Source organism: Mustela nivalis (assembly GCF_964662115.1).
Source record: "Mustela nivalis genome assembly, chromosome: Y".
In the NCBI taxonomy this organism is placed as follows: domain Eukaryota; kingdom Metazoa; phylum Chordata; class Mammalia; order Carnivora; family Mustelidae; genus Mustela; species Mustela nivalis.
The window spans coordinates 28,514,154-28,526,943 of NC_139041.1; the positions used below are offsets into that span (position 1 = coordinate 28,514,154).

At 47.5% G+C, this 12,790-nt stretch overlaps 2 pseudogenes across 2 annotated transcripts in view; one reads left to right on the plus strand and one right to left on the minus strand.

Annotated features, from left to right (window-relative positions):
- LOC309856874 (putative protein FAM10A5 pseudogene) overlaps window positions 1–12,790 on the plus strand; it is a 352,871-nt pseudogene that overhangs the window by 184,058 nt on the left and 156,023 nt on the right. The gene's annotated exons all lie outside the window — the stretch shown is intronic.
- LOC309856937 (UDP-GlcNAc:betaGal beta-1,3-N-acetylglucosaminyltransferase 7-like) lies at window positions 5,373–7,342 on the minus strand (annotated as a pseudogene). Its single transcript has 4 exons — window positions 7,104–7,342; window positions 6,805–7,033; window positions 6,321–6,642; window positions 5,373–6,239 (listed from the first exon to the last, which is right to left on the minus strand). The product of its transcript is annotated as a UDP-GlcNAc:betaGal beta-1,3-N-acetylglucosaminyltransferase 7-like (transcript).

The window sequence follows — 12,790 nt, forward strand, 5'->3', positions numbered from 1 at the left end:
TTTCTGCTCTGATCTTTATGATTTCTCTTCTCCTGCTGGGCTTAGGGTTTCTTTCTTGTTTTTTTCTCCAGCTCCTTTAGGTGTAGGGTTAGGTTGTGTACCTGAGACCTTTCTTGTTTCTTGAGAAAGGCTTGTACCGCTATATATTTTCCTCTTAGGACTTCCTTTGTTGTGTCCCACAGGTTTTGAACTGTTGCATTTTCATTATCATTTGTTTTCATGATTTTTTTCAATTCTTCTTTAATTTCCCGGTTGACCCATTCATTCTTTAGAAGGATGCTGTTTAGTCTCCATGTATTTGGGTTCTTTCCAAACTTCCTTTTGTGGTTGAGTTCTAGCTTTAGAGCATTGTGGTCTGAAAATATGCAGGGAATGATCCCAATCTTTTGATACGGGTTGAGTCCTGATTTAGGACCGAGGATGTGATCTATTCTGGAGAATGTTCCCTGTGCACTAGAGAAGAATGTGTATTCTGTTGCTTTGGGATGAAATGTTCTGAATATATCTGTGATGTCCATCTGGTCCAGTGTGTCATTTAAGGCCTTTATTTCCTTGCTGATCTTTTGCTTGGATGACCTGTCTATTTCAGTGAGGGGAGTGTTAAAGTCCCCTACTATGATTGTCTTATTGTTGATGTGTTTCTTTGATTTTGTTATTAATTGGTTTATATAGTTGGCTGCTCCCATGTTGGGGGCATAGATATTTAAAATTGTTAAATCTTCTTGTTGGACAGACCCTTTGAGTATGATATAGTGTCCTTCCTCATCTCTTATTATAGTCTTTGGCTTAAAATCTAATTGATCTGATATAAGGATTGCCACTCCTGCTTTCTTCTGATGTCCATTAGCATGGTAAATTATTTTCCACCCCCTCACTTTAAATCTGGAGGTGTCTTCGGGCTTAAAATGAGTTTCTTGGAGGCAACATATAGATGGGTTTTGTTTTTTTATCCATTCTGATACCCTGTGTCTTTTGACAGGGGCATTTAGCCCATTCACATTCAGGGTAACTATTGAAAGATATGAATTTAGTGTCATTGTATTGCCTGTAAGGTGACTGTTACTGTATGTGGTCTCTGTTCCTTTCTGATCTACCACTTGTAGGCTCTCTCTTTGCTTAGAGGACCCCTTTCAATATTTCCTGTAGAGCTGGTTTGGTGTTTGCAAATTCTTTCAGATGTTGTTTGTCCTGGAAGCTTTTAATCTCTCCTTCTATTTTCAATGATAGCCTAGCTGGATGTAGTATTCTGGGCTGCATGATTTTCTCATTTAGTGCTCTGAAAATATCATGCCAGCTCTTTCTGGCCTGCCAGGTCTCTGTGGATAAGTCAGCTGCCAATCTAATATTTTTACCGTTGTATGTTACAGACTTCTTTTCCCGGGCTGCTTTCAGGATTTTCTCTTTGTCACTGAGACTTGTAAATTTTACTATTAGGTGACAGGGTGTGGGCCTATTCTAATTGATTTTGAGGGGTGTTCTCTGAACCTCCTGAATTTTGATGCTCGTTCCTTTTGCCATATTGGGGAAATTCTCCCCAATAATTCTCTCTAGTATACCTTCTGCTCCCCTCTCTCTTTCTTCTTCTTCTGGAATCCCAATTATTCTAATGTTGTTTCGTCTTATGGTGTCACTTATCTCTCGAATTCTCCCCTCGTGGTCCAGTAGCTCTTTGTCCCTCTTTTGCTCAGCTTCTTTATTCTCTGTCATTTGGTCTTCTATATCACTAATTCTTTCTTCTGCCTCATTTATCCTAGCAGTGAGAGCCTCCATTTTTGATTGCACCTCATTAATAGCTTTTTGATTTCAACTTGGTTAGATTTTAGTTCTTTTATTTCTCCAGAAAGGGCTTTTATATCTCTCGAGAGGGTTTCTCTAATATCTTCCATGCCTTTTTCGAGCCCGGGTAGAACCTTGAGAATTGTCATTCTGAACTCTAGATCTGACATATTACCAATGTCTGTATTGATTAGGTCCCTAGCCTTCGGTACTGCCTCTTGTTCTTTTTTTTTTTGTGTTGAATTTTTCCGTCTTGTCATTTTGTCCAGATAAGAGTATATGAAGGGGCAAGTAAAATACTAAAAGGGTGGCAACAACCCCAGGAAAATATGCTTTAACCAAATTAGAAGAGATCCAAAATCGTGAGGGGGGAGAAAGGGGATAAAAAGAGGTTCAAAAAGGAAGAAAGAAAAAAAAAGAAAAAAAAGAATTTAAAAAAAAAGAAAACACCTAAGAAAAATATAAAATATATATATATATATATATATATATATATATATATATATATATATATATTAGATAAACTAGTAAAAAATCGTTAAAAAAGAAAAAGGTAACAGTTAAAAAAAAATTTTACCCGAAGGCGGGAAAAAAAGAACAAAAAATGAAAAAGAAAAAAATTAAATCAACTGCAAGACTAAAAAAAATCACAGGGAAAAAGCCATGAGTTCCGTGCTTGGCTTTCTCCTCCTCTAGAATTCTGCTGCTCTCCTTGGTATTGAAACCGCACTCCTTGGTAGGTGAACTTGGTCTCGGCTGGATTTCTTGTTGATCTTCTGGGGGAGGGGCCTGTTGTAGTGATTCTCAAGTGTCTTTGCCCCAGGCGGATTTACAGGGCCCTTACCCTGGGCTGGGGTGAGTAATCCGCTGGGGTTTGCTTTCAGGAGCTTTTGTTCCCTGAGTGCTTTCCATAGAGTTCTGGAGGACGGGAATACAAATGGCAGCCTCCTGGTCTCCGGCCTGGAGGAACCGAGAGCCCTTGGCCCCACTCCTCAGTGCGTGCTCAGAGAACTGCGCCCAGTTACTCCCATCTGCCTGACCTCTGGCCGAGCTCACTGAGCCTGGGACCGGTTCAAGGTCACCCCGAGCTGTGAGCTTACTGTCAGCTCTGTCTCTGTAGCCGGCTTTCCCGTTCCAATACCCGCAAGCTCTGTGACACTCAGACACCCCCGATCCTTCTGTGACCCTGCGGGACCTGAGGCCACGCTGACCCCGTGTGGGCTTTGCCCCGGTAGCCTCTGGAGCGATGTCCCTCAGCGGAACAGACTTTTAAAAGTCCTGATTTTGTGCGCGGTTGCTCCGCCGCTTGCCGGGAGCCGGCCCCTCCCTCCCAGGGTCTCTCTTCCCGTCGCTTTGGATTCACTTCTCCCCTGGTCCTACCTTTCAGAAAGTGGTTGTTTTTCTGTTTCCAGAATTGCTGTTCTTCTTCTCTTCGATCTGCCAATGGATTTTCAGGTGTTTGTAATCTTTAGATAAGCTATCTAGCTGATCTCCGGCTAGCTGAGTAGTCTCAGCCTGCTACTTCTCCGCCTACTTGACTCCTCTCTATCCAGTACTAACTCTTCTTTAAACATTTAGTAAAATTCACCTGTGAAGCCACGTGGCCCCGATTTTATTTATTGTGAGTTTTGATGTGATTACCTTTTTTGTGTGTGTCTAGTCTGAGGATTTCTTTATAGATCTTGGATATCAGCACTTGATAGTGTCATTTGTCAATATATTCTCCCATTCCTTCCATTACCTCTTTTTTTTGTTGACCGTTTCCTTTTCTGCAGAAGCTTTTGATCTTGATGAAGTCCCCAAAGTTCATTTTCACTTTTGTTTCCTTTGCCTTTGGAGACATGTCTTGAAAGAAGTTGCTGTGGCCTACTTTGAAGAGGCTACTGCCTATGTTCTCCTCTAGGATTTTGATAGATTGATTTGTGACCCAATTTCTTTGCTGTTTACAAGTTTGCTAATATTTTCTTCTCCTCCCTTCCTTCCTTTCTCTTCTTTCTTTTTTTTTCTTTTTTCCCTTCCCCTTCCCTCCCCCTTCCCTTCCTCCCTTTTTTTTCTTTCTTTTCCTTCCTTCCTTCCTCTCTCCCTTTTTTTCTTTTTTCTTTCTTTCTTTCTCTTTCTGTCTGTCTCTCTCCTTTCTCCTTTTCTTTCTTTCTTTTCTCTTTTTGTTTCTCTCTTTCTCTCCTTCTCTCTGTCTGTCTGTCTCTCTCTCTCCCTTTCTCCTTTTCGTTCTTTCTTCTTTCTTTCTTTCTCTCGCTCCCTTTCTTTCCCTCCCTCCCTCCTGCTTCCTTCCTTCCCTCCTTCTTTCTTTCTTTCCTTTCTTTTCTCTGTTTAAAACCAGCCCCCTTTTATTGGGAAAATAGAGTTGATCCCTCAATCTTTTCCCAGGTGCCTCCCCATTGATGTGAGGGGGGCGTCCTTCTGCGCCCAGGCCGAAGGACGCCTGAGGGTTCACTCCATCCCTTCAAAGGGGCCCACGTTTGTCTGCTCAGGCCCTGGAGAAGTAGGCAGGCAGGGAGGACAGGGTTCCGGAGCGGGGCTGTAACAGGCACGGATGGGGAGTGAGTGGCTTGCTGGAATGAGGGAAGGGAGAGGAGGAACACCATCATCTCCTGAGGCCTGGCACTCTCTCCCTCCAAATTCATCTTAAATAAGACTTCACAGGAATAGAGGAATGCCCATCTCCAGGTGCAAACCAGCTGGTTTCTGGCTGGGGAGCCAGGCCTTGGGGGGCACCGCGCGTCCTCCGCGGGCGGGCTGGGCAGCACCGCGCCTGCAGAGGTTGTAGTGGTCTGGCCCTGGGGTGGGTGTGCTGCAGCCCATCTGGAGGTTCTGAGCACTGCTGAGGTAGTCAGGGCGGTCAGCTGCGCTTCCAGACGGGGTGGATGGAGCGTCACAGGACACAGCCGGGAGCGAAGCCACCTGCAAACAGAGAGGAGCAGCAACTCCAGGCAGGTCTGGGGGCGGGGGAGAGGGGTGCCGAGGGCCTCAAGAGCTTCCATATTCTGGAGGCCCAGGGGCATGGGCGGCAGAGGAGGGGCCTGCGAGCCTGCATAGTGTTGAGCTTCTCCTGAAACGGCTGCCTGGGCCCGTGGGGTAGACTGCCGTGGGGGACACTGAGGCATTTCACGGGAGGTGGAGAATCTCCTCTGTGAAGACAGGAGGGCCACCCTCCTCCCATCCAGGACCAGGCCTAAGCCGGGTACCTGAGCACGGGGGTTCCTTCAGAGGCCACTAGGGCCTCCCTCCAGGTCACAGGGAGCCCAGGAGGGAACCCAGGTTAGGTGGGCTACCGGAGGCCACCGGCCTTGCTCCCAAGATGCCTTGCGCAGGCAGGGAAGAACTACTTTCTGGGTCCACGCACCGAGGCCCCCTTCTGGCTCACGTGCCCCATCACTCCCAGGAGGCCACAAAGCCCCACGCTCACCCACCCCCACCTTCCTGCGGGGTTGAGGGGCAGGGAACCACGATCTCTGTCCAGGGCATTGCAGCTCCAGCCCCAGGCCGCCAAGGGGAGGGGGACAGGAGGAGGGGGGTGGTGGCGCTCAAGAACGCTTGGCCGGGCCCCTGCGGGGGGGGCGGGGGCGGTCTGGCAGCTGTCAGAGCACCTGCAGTTTACCCGCGCAGGTTAGGTTGCCGTGCACCAGCCCGCACATGGCCAGCAGCTCGGCTAGCAGCAGCTTGTGCACCTCAAGCATGGAGCGGAAGAAGCAGGGCTCCTTGTTCATGCGGCCGTTGCAGTTCCGGAAGATGCCGAACGTCTTGAAGCCCTCATGCGCCCTAGGCTGCACGCTCAGCACAAGACACATGCGGAGGAAGACGTCGTCGATGGGCTACAGCTCCAGCGTGTCGCCCGTGCAGTGCAGCCGCCGGGCCAGGCCTCGGGCCATGAGGAAGCCGCCGCCGCTCGCGTATAGTGGGTACCTGGCCTTGCTGTACAGGAGCCCCGGGATGTAGTACTTGTCCTTCTTGCGGATGAGCCGGGCGTACTGCAGGACGTCGGTCGCACACGAACAGGTCCTCCTGCGGCTCCGGGTCGGCCAGGAACTCCAGCATGTTGGTAGGGTTGACGAAGACGTCGTCGTCGCCCTTGAAGATGAACTGGACATGGGGGCAGTAGATGTCAAACCACTTGAGGAAGTGTAACTCCTTGAGGGTCAGGTTGAGGAAGCCGTCCAGGAAGTCCCACTGCAGGATTTCGCCTTAGGGCGGGTCCTGGTAGGCCAGCAGCTGCTGGTAGTGGGCGCGCTCCTCCTGCTTGGAGGCGGTGCCCAGCAGGAAGAGGGTGCGCACAGCGCCGCGGCTCCCCGGCTCCTGCTCCCGGCCCCAGGTCTGGCGATAGCCTCGCGGCGGTCGTGCTGCATGATGACCGACTTGACCACCACCTGCAGGCAGACGGCGCCGCGGCACTTCTCCGGGTAGTTCACCAGCATGGGGATGTAGCGGCAGTGTAGGTAGGCCAGAAACTGTCGGAAATGGGGCTCCAGGCCCTGGAACCAGGGCTGGTGGGTCAGGTTGACGTTGGCTGAGCAGTTAGTGGTGCTCACATCCCAAGTGTGGGGCCCTCGCGGGGCCATGGGGGTGGGGGCAGACACATCCTTGGTTGGGGTTCTTCCAGAAGCCGTTGGGGTTCTCCAGGTGTGTTCTGAGGTTCTGGGCCTTCTGTGGCTCCCGGGTGGGCCGCGGGCGCTCTTGCGGTGGAGGGTCAGACTGCGCTGGAATACTGTTAAGGCCACAAGGAGCGCCAGGGACAGGTACACGCTCTTGTAGACAGTTTTCTTCCTGGAGGGCTGGGGGGAGGGCGCGGTGGGTATGGAAGGTGGCACGGAGGAGAGAGGAAAGGATGAGTCCACTGTGACTTGTTCGGAGCTGCACGGAGGCATATACTCAAGTCACCAGGCACCCCCTGTGGTTAGAGGAGGGGCCTGCTTTCTCTCCCTGCCTGCACTGCCTCTCTGCCAGGACCAGGCGACCCAGGCAAGTCCTGCAGAGTCAGACTGTCTGGGTTGAAATCTTGACTCTGCCACATACAAGCGAAATGACTCTGAATGGGTTCCCCTTACTGTCTCCAAACCGTGGTTTCTTTTTCTCCTCGATAAGGATGACAAGAAGTCGGGGCACTATCTCCAGAGTCTCGCTCCCAATGGGTGTGCAGTCTGGGGAATGCTGTGAGTCTCTAAGGACGACCTCTGGTGGAGATTTCTGCTTGTTCCCCAACCTCAGCAAGCCACCCTGTTTGCTTTCATTTCCCTCTCCAAACCTGGTGAACCATTGGGGTGAAACTTTGGGGTGAACCTTGGGCGGGGAGAACCATCGGGAGGGGCAGTTACAGGACTTGCTCTACAACCGCGGAGCTCAATAACCTGCGGGGACACTGGGGAGAGTCTCTAACGTGGGACCTGAAGAAGCCTGTCCTTTTCCCTTCCACCTCATTCATCTGACCCAATGCAATAAGGCCCACATGGCTGATGAAGGCCTGAGAAGGAGGCAGGCGGCTTCTGGCATGACCGATGCCCTCTTGCCACCGCAACTCCATCTGGGCCCCACTTGGAGAGAGAAGGTCCCCCATCTCTTTGGGAAGGGGAAGGGGACACATTCGGATTTTATTTTGCAGGGACGCTCCTTGCCCAGATAGCCCCTACCACACGTATTTCAAAGAAGAAATTAAAGCCTTTTGCAGGAGTGCTGGCAGATCCTGGGCACAGGCAGCGGGGAGTGAGGGCTCCCGAGGACCCTCTGTTCCTCAGCTCACAGTCTGGAGGTGGCCAGGCCTCCCGCCGGGGTCTCTCTTGCCGAGACAGAAGGGCTGAGGGCTACTGAGGAAGAGGCAGGATAGTAGTGTGGCCTCACCGGGCCAGGCCAAGAGGGAGACAGCCCGGATCCCCAGGGGAGGAGCTGCAGGACCAGGGCGAACGGAAGAAAGAGACTGCAATGTACGTCACAGGGACTCTGGAGAAGCCGGGGCTGGCCCTCAGGATTGACTGGTTGAAGGTACAGGCACCCAGGGCAAGTGAATGTGGAGTACCCTGGAGCGACATTTTCCCATGGGGTCCCAGAGTTTACCTGTGTATGCGGTTTGGGGAAGACTGGGTCATTCCCAGGTGCTGAGGTGGCTTTGGAAACGGAGATTCGACCCTCCCAAAAGGGACAGTAGAATGTTCCCGGATCAGGGTCTCCTAGGGGTTTCAGCGAATCACCCCTTCCCCGCCCCCGCCCCGGGTTTGGGAGATCCAGGCTGGAGGAAGTCCCGCGGGGGTCACCCCAGGGGAGGGGATGCGACGAAGGTATCCCTCCGCTCCACGCCGGTCCCCCTGCACGGCCCCAGTCCATTTCTAGGACTTAAGTCCCGCAGCAGAGGAAGGAGAAAGCGAGAGGCCGAGAGGTGGAGGACCGGAGGCTCTAGCTCCCCGGGAGAATGAAGAGTCCCCCGCGGGTGAGGTAGAGGACTGGGGTCGCCGAGGACGCAGGATGCCTTCAGAATAGGGGACGCGACCCAGCTTCCCCAAGAGACCTTGGGTCCCCAAAGTCCGGGGTCCCGGAGTGGGATCGAGGTGCCGAGGGGCCGTGCCAGGGGAGCCGAGGGGCCGCCGGCGAGGGCAGGGCGCACAGGTCCCGCGGATCCCCCGCCCCCCTCCTGTTGGTTCGGCCGCCGCTCCCCGTTGGGCATCCCAGCAGTGGCCGAGCCTGTCGGTCCCGAGAAACTGAGGCCAGTTCCGGGACACCGAGCGCATCATCCTCCGATCCGCGGGAGCGGCCGGCCGCCCCCCGCGCCTGTGCGTCTCCTAGACCTCGGGAGGAGGGAGCCGGGGTCCCCGCGCCCCCTGCCTCTGCCCTCGGCCCCACGGCCCAGCCCCGGCCCCCTTTCACCACGGAGACTTGGCGGCCCCGGCGGGCGCCGGGGTTCGGCTCTGGGCACCGCGGCTCCGGACCGCACGTCTGTTAAAATTTTCTATTTCTTCCTCTTTCAGTTTTGGTAATTTTTATGTTTCTAGGAATTTGGCCATTTCTTCCAGGTTGTCCAATTTGTTGTCATAGAGTTTTTCATGATATTCTCATACATATGTGTGTGTGTGTATATTTGTATTTTCGTGGTGGTGTTTTTTTCTACCTTCTTTTGTGATTTTATTTATTTGAGTCCTTACCTCCCCCCCTTTTAAAAAATATCTAGTCAGAGGCTTATCAATATTACTAATTTTTTTGAAAGAACAAGCTCCTGGTTTCATTGGTCTGCTCTTTTTGGCTTTTGTTGTTGTTTGTTTATTTCTGTATCATTTATTTCTGCTCTAATCTTTATTATTTCCTTCTTTCTGCTGCTTTTAGGTTTTGTTTGTTGTTCTTTAACTAGCTATTTTATGTAAAATATTAGATTGTTTATTTGAGACTCCTCCCCTTCTCCCCCCCCCCCCCCCCTTCTTAAGGTAGGCTTGTATCACTATATACTTCCCTCTTTGGACTGCTTTTGCTTCATCCCAGAGATTTCGGACCGCTGTGTTTTCATTTTTATTTGTTTGCCGGCTTTTAAAATTTCTTCTTTGATTTCCCAGTTGTCCTACTCATTGTTTAGTAGCATGTTTTTAATTTTCATTATCTCCATTATTTTAATCTCTATTATTTATGGTCTTTCCAGATTTTTTCTGGTGGTTGACTTCCAGTTTGTAACACTGTGGTCAGAGAGATGCATGGTATGATCCTGGTCTTTCTGAATTTATTGAGGTTTGTTTTATGTGATGTGTTCTGGAGACTGTCCCATGTGTACTTGAGAATGTGTCTTCTGCTGTTTTAGGATGAAATATTCTGAATAATCTATTAAGTACATCTGGTCCACTGTGTCATTCAAAACCATTGTTTCCTTGTTAATTTTCTGCTTAGATGAACAACTCTTATTCTGTTACAATAGATTAGTTTCTTTATATTTACTATTAAGTGTTTCATGTATTTGGCTTCTCCCATGTTGGGTTCATAAACATTTACAATTGGTATATTTTCTTGTTGGATTGTGCCCATTATGATTATGTTGCTTCCTTCTTTGTCTCTTGTTACAGTCATTATTTTTCAAAGTCTAGTATGTTCGATATAAATATTGCTACTCAACTTTCCTTTGACATCTATTTGCATGACAGATGCTTGTTTAACACCTCACTTGCAATCTACAGGTCTCCGTAGGTCTATAATGAGTTTCTTGTAGGCAACATACAGATGGGTATTTTAAAAAAATTCATTCTGACACCCCGTGTCTTTTGATTGGAGTGTTTAGTCCGTTTCCATTCAAAGAAATTACTGATAGATATGTATTTACTGCCATTTTATTACTTGTTTTGTGGTTGTTTTGTTTGAAAATATTCTGATCTATTCTTGTCTTTTACTCATGTATTGTGATCTTCTTTAGTGATATATTCAAATTTCCTTCTCTTTATTCATTGCATATTTTTAGTGATTAAAAAAAATTTTTTTAAGATTTTATGTCTTTACTTTTGAGAGAGAAAGAAAGAGAGTGAATGGAGGGGGGAGGCATAGAGGGAGAGAGGGTTAAGGAGGCTCCCCACTGGGCAGGAAGCCTGATATGGGGCTTAGTCCCAGAACCCTGAGATCATGACCTGAGCTGAAGGCAGATGCTTAATTGATTGAGCCACCTAGGTGCCCCATTACTGGGTTTTGATACATTGGGTTTGTATATAACCTCTTCTGTCTATGCCAGCCTATATTAAGTTATCACTTGTTTAAGTTTGAGTCCATTATTTTCCCTCTGCACAGTTAAGGCATCTGTTATTATAGTTTAAATTCTTTTATTTAGTGAGTAATAATTAGTGTAATATTTTACAGAAACATTCATTTTTACTGTTTTTGTATTTTCCTATCTTTTTTACTGTCACATATGGTCTCTCCTTTTCCCTCAAATGGTCCCCTGTAATATTTCTTGCAGGACTGGTTTAGTGGTAGTGAACTCTTTTAGCTTTTGTTTTTCTGAGAAACCACTTTATCTTTTCCTCCTACTTTGAATGATGGCCTTGCTAACAGAATACCCTGGGCTGCAGATTTTTCCCATTTAGCACACTGAATACTTTATATCACCCTCTTCTGACATGACAAGTTTCTGTGGACAGAGCTGGGTATGGCTATACCCAAGGCCAGCTTCAACAGTACACCCACAGCCAATTCACCCCATTCATAACAAGAGGGGAAGCAGCCCACACAGGGGGTACAACCAGATTCTGGTGGACAGGGAAGATCATAAGGCAGGGTCCTACAGGAGGTTTTCTCATAAGGTCACTATTTTCAAGAACAGGAGAGGTAGCTGACTTTCCTTATTCACAGAGACAGACACAGAGAGTGGGAAAAAAATAACAGAGGAATATATTCCAAATGAAAAAAAAGGACAAAACCATAGCAAGAGACTAAATGAAATAGAAATAAGTGATATGTCTTGGTCTTAGCCTGCTTTTGTTGATTTTGATGGGAATTCTCCCTCCCCTAGGAGGAAGTGCATTGGTCCACACCACAGGAGTCCATAGTTTGAAAACTCAAAAATGGGTTCTGTATATGAGATAAAATTGCTGTCACAGGCTGGGTGAACACAGAATTTGGGTGGAAACCAGGGACACAAGAGTGATTGACCGCTTTTCTGTGAGGGCTCACTGAAGAGTGGAGGCATGGACATTCATTTTCTGGGATAGAGATTGAGGCACTGCCATTTTCATTCTGTATGAATGCAAGGCAAGTGCAGTTTTGTCAGGGTAAGGACAACAGACTGTAAGGACAATTTCATCAGGTTAAGGACAGCACAGCAGGCCCCTCCCTTAGAAGACCACCAGGAACATTCAGCTATCACCAAGTATACTGATCATACTCAACTGCAGTCCTTCAGCTCCTGGGGAAAACAGTATATAGCATTTGTGGCCTTTTATTATTCTTTAGTCTTTGTTTTATTTTTTCTCACTATATTTTTATTTTATCAATTCCTTTTTTTTTTTTTTTAAGATTTTACTTATTTATTTGACAGAGAGAGAGATCACAAGTAGGAAGAGAGGCAGGCAGAGAGAGGTGGTTGGGAAGCATGGTCCCCGCCGAGTGGAGAGCCCGATGCGGTGCTGGATCCCACAACCCTGGGATCATGACCTGAGCCGAAAGCAGAGGCTTTAACCCACTGAGCCACCCAGGTGCCCCTATTTTATCAATTCTTTTCTTGTTTTTTTAATTTTTATTTTTAAATCTATGTTATATATGCATAATTTTAAATTTTGGTTTTATTTTATTTTTGGTTTTATTTTAATTTTATTTTTTTGTATATATATACAAAAATAAAATTATATATGTGTATGTTTTACTTTCTTAACTATTTTCTTAGTTCCTTTCAAAAAACAGGACAAAATGCACTCAGGATCTAGTTTAGTGTTTTGTCCTTTTTTACTTTTTTCCCCTTATTTTGTCTCCTCCTTCTCCTCCTCTACCTCCACCCCTCCTGATGGTTGTTGCTATTTTTGTATTTTCTGTTTCTTCGGTTCTTTTCTGGACATAATAAGAAGATGGAGAACTTCAACCCAAAAGAAAGAGCCAGAAGGAGTACTCTCTGCCATGGAATTATGAATATAAGATGTTGGAACTAGAATTCAAAACAACAATTTTGAAGACACTACTTGGGCTTGAAAAAAACATAGAAGACACTGAAGAATCAGTTTCCTATAGAAATAAAAGAATCCAAATCTAATCAGGTTAAAACTTAAAATGCCATTACAATAAAAGATGCAATAAAAAAAAAAACTGGGGATCTAACTGCTCGGATAAATGAGGCAGAAGAGAGAGTTAGTGACATAGAAGACAAAATGATGGGGAATAAGGAAGCTGAGAAAAAGAGGAAAACAACTACGGTCATGAGGGGAGAATTGGAGAGCTCAGCAATACCACAAAGTGAAATAATATTAGGGTACTTGGTATCTGGGGTACCAAAAGATGAAGAGAGGGAGAGGGGAAGAAAGTTGATTTGAACAAATTATAGCTGAGAACTTTCCTAATCTGGGGAGGG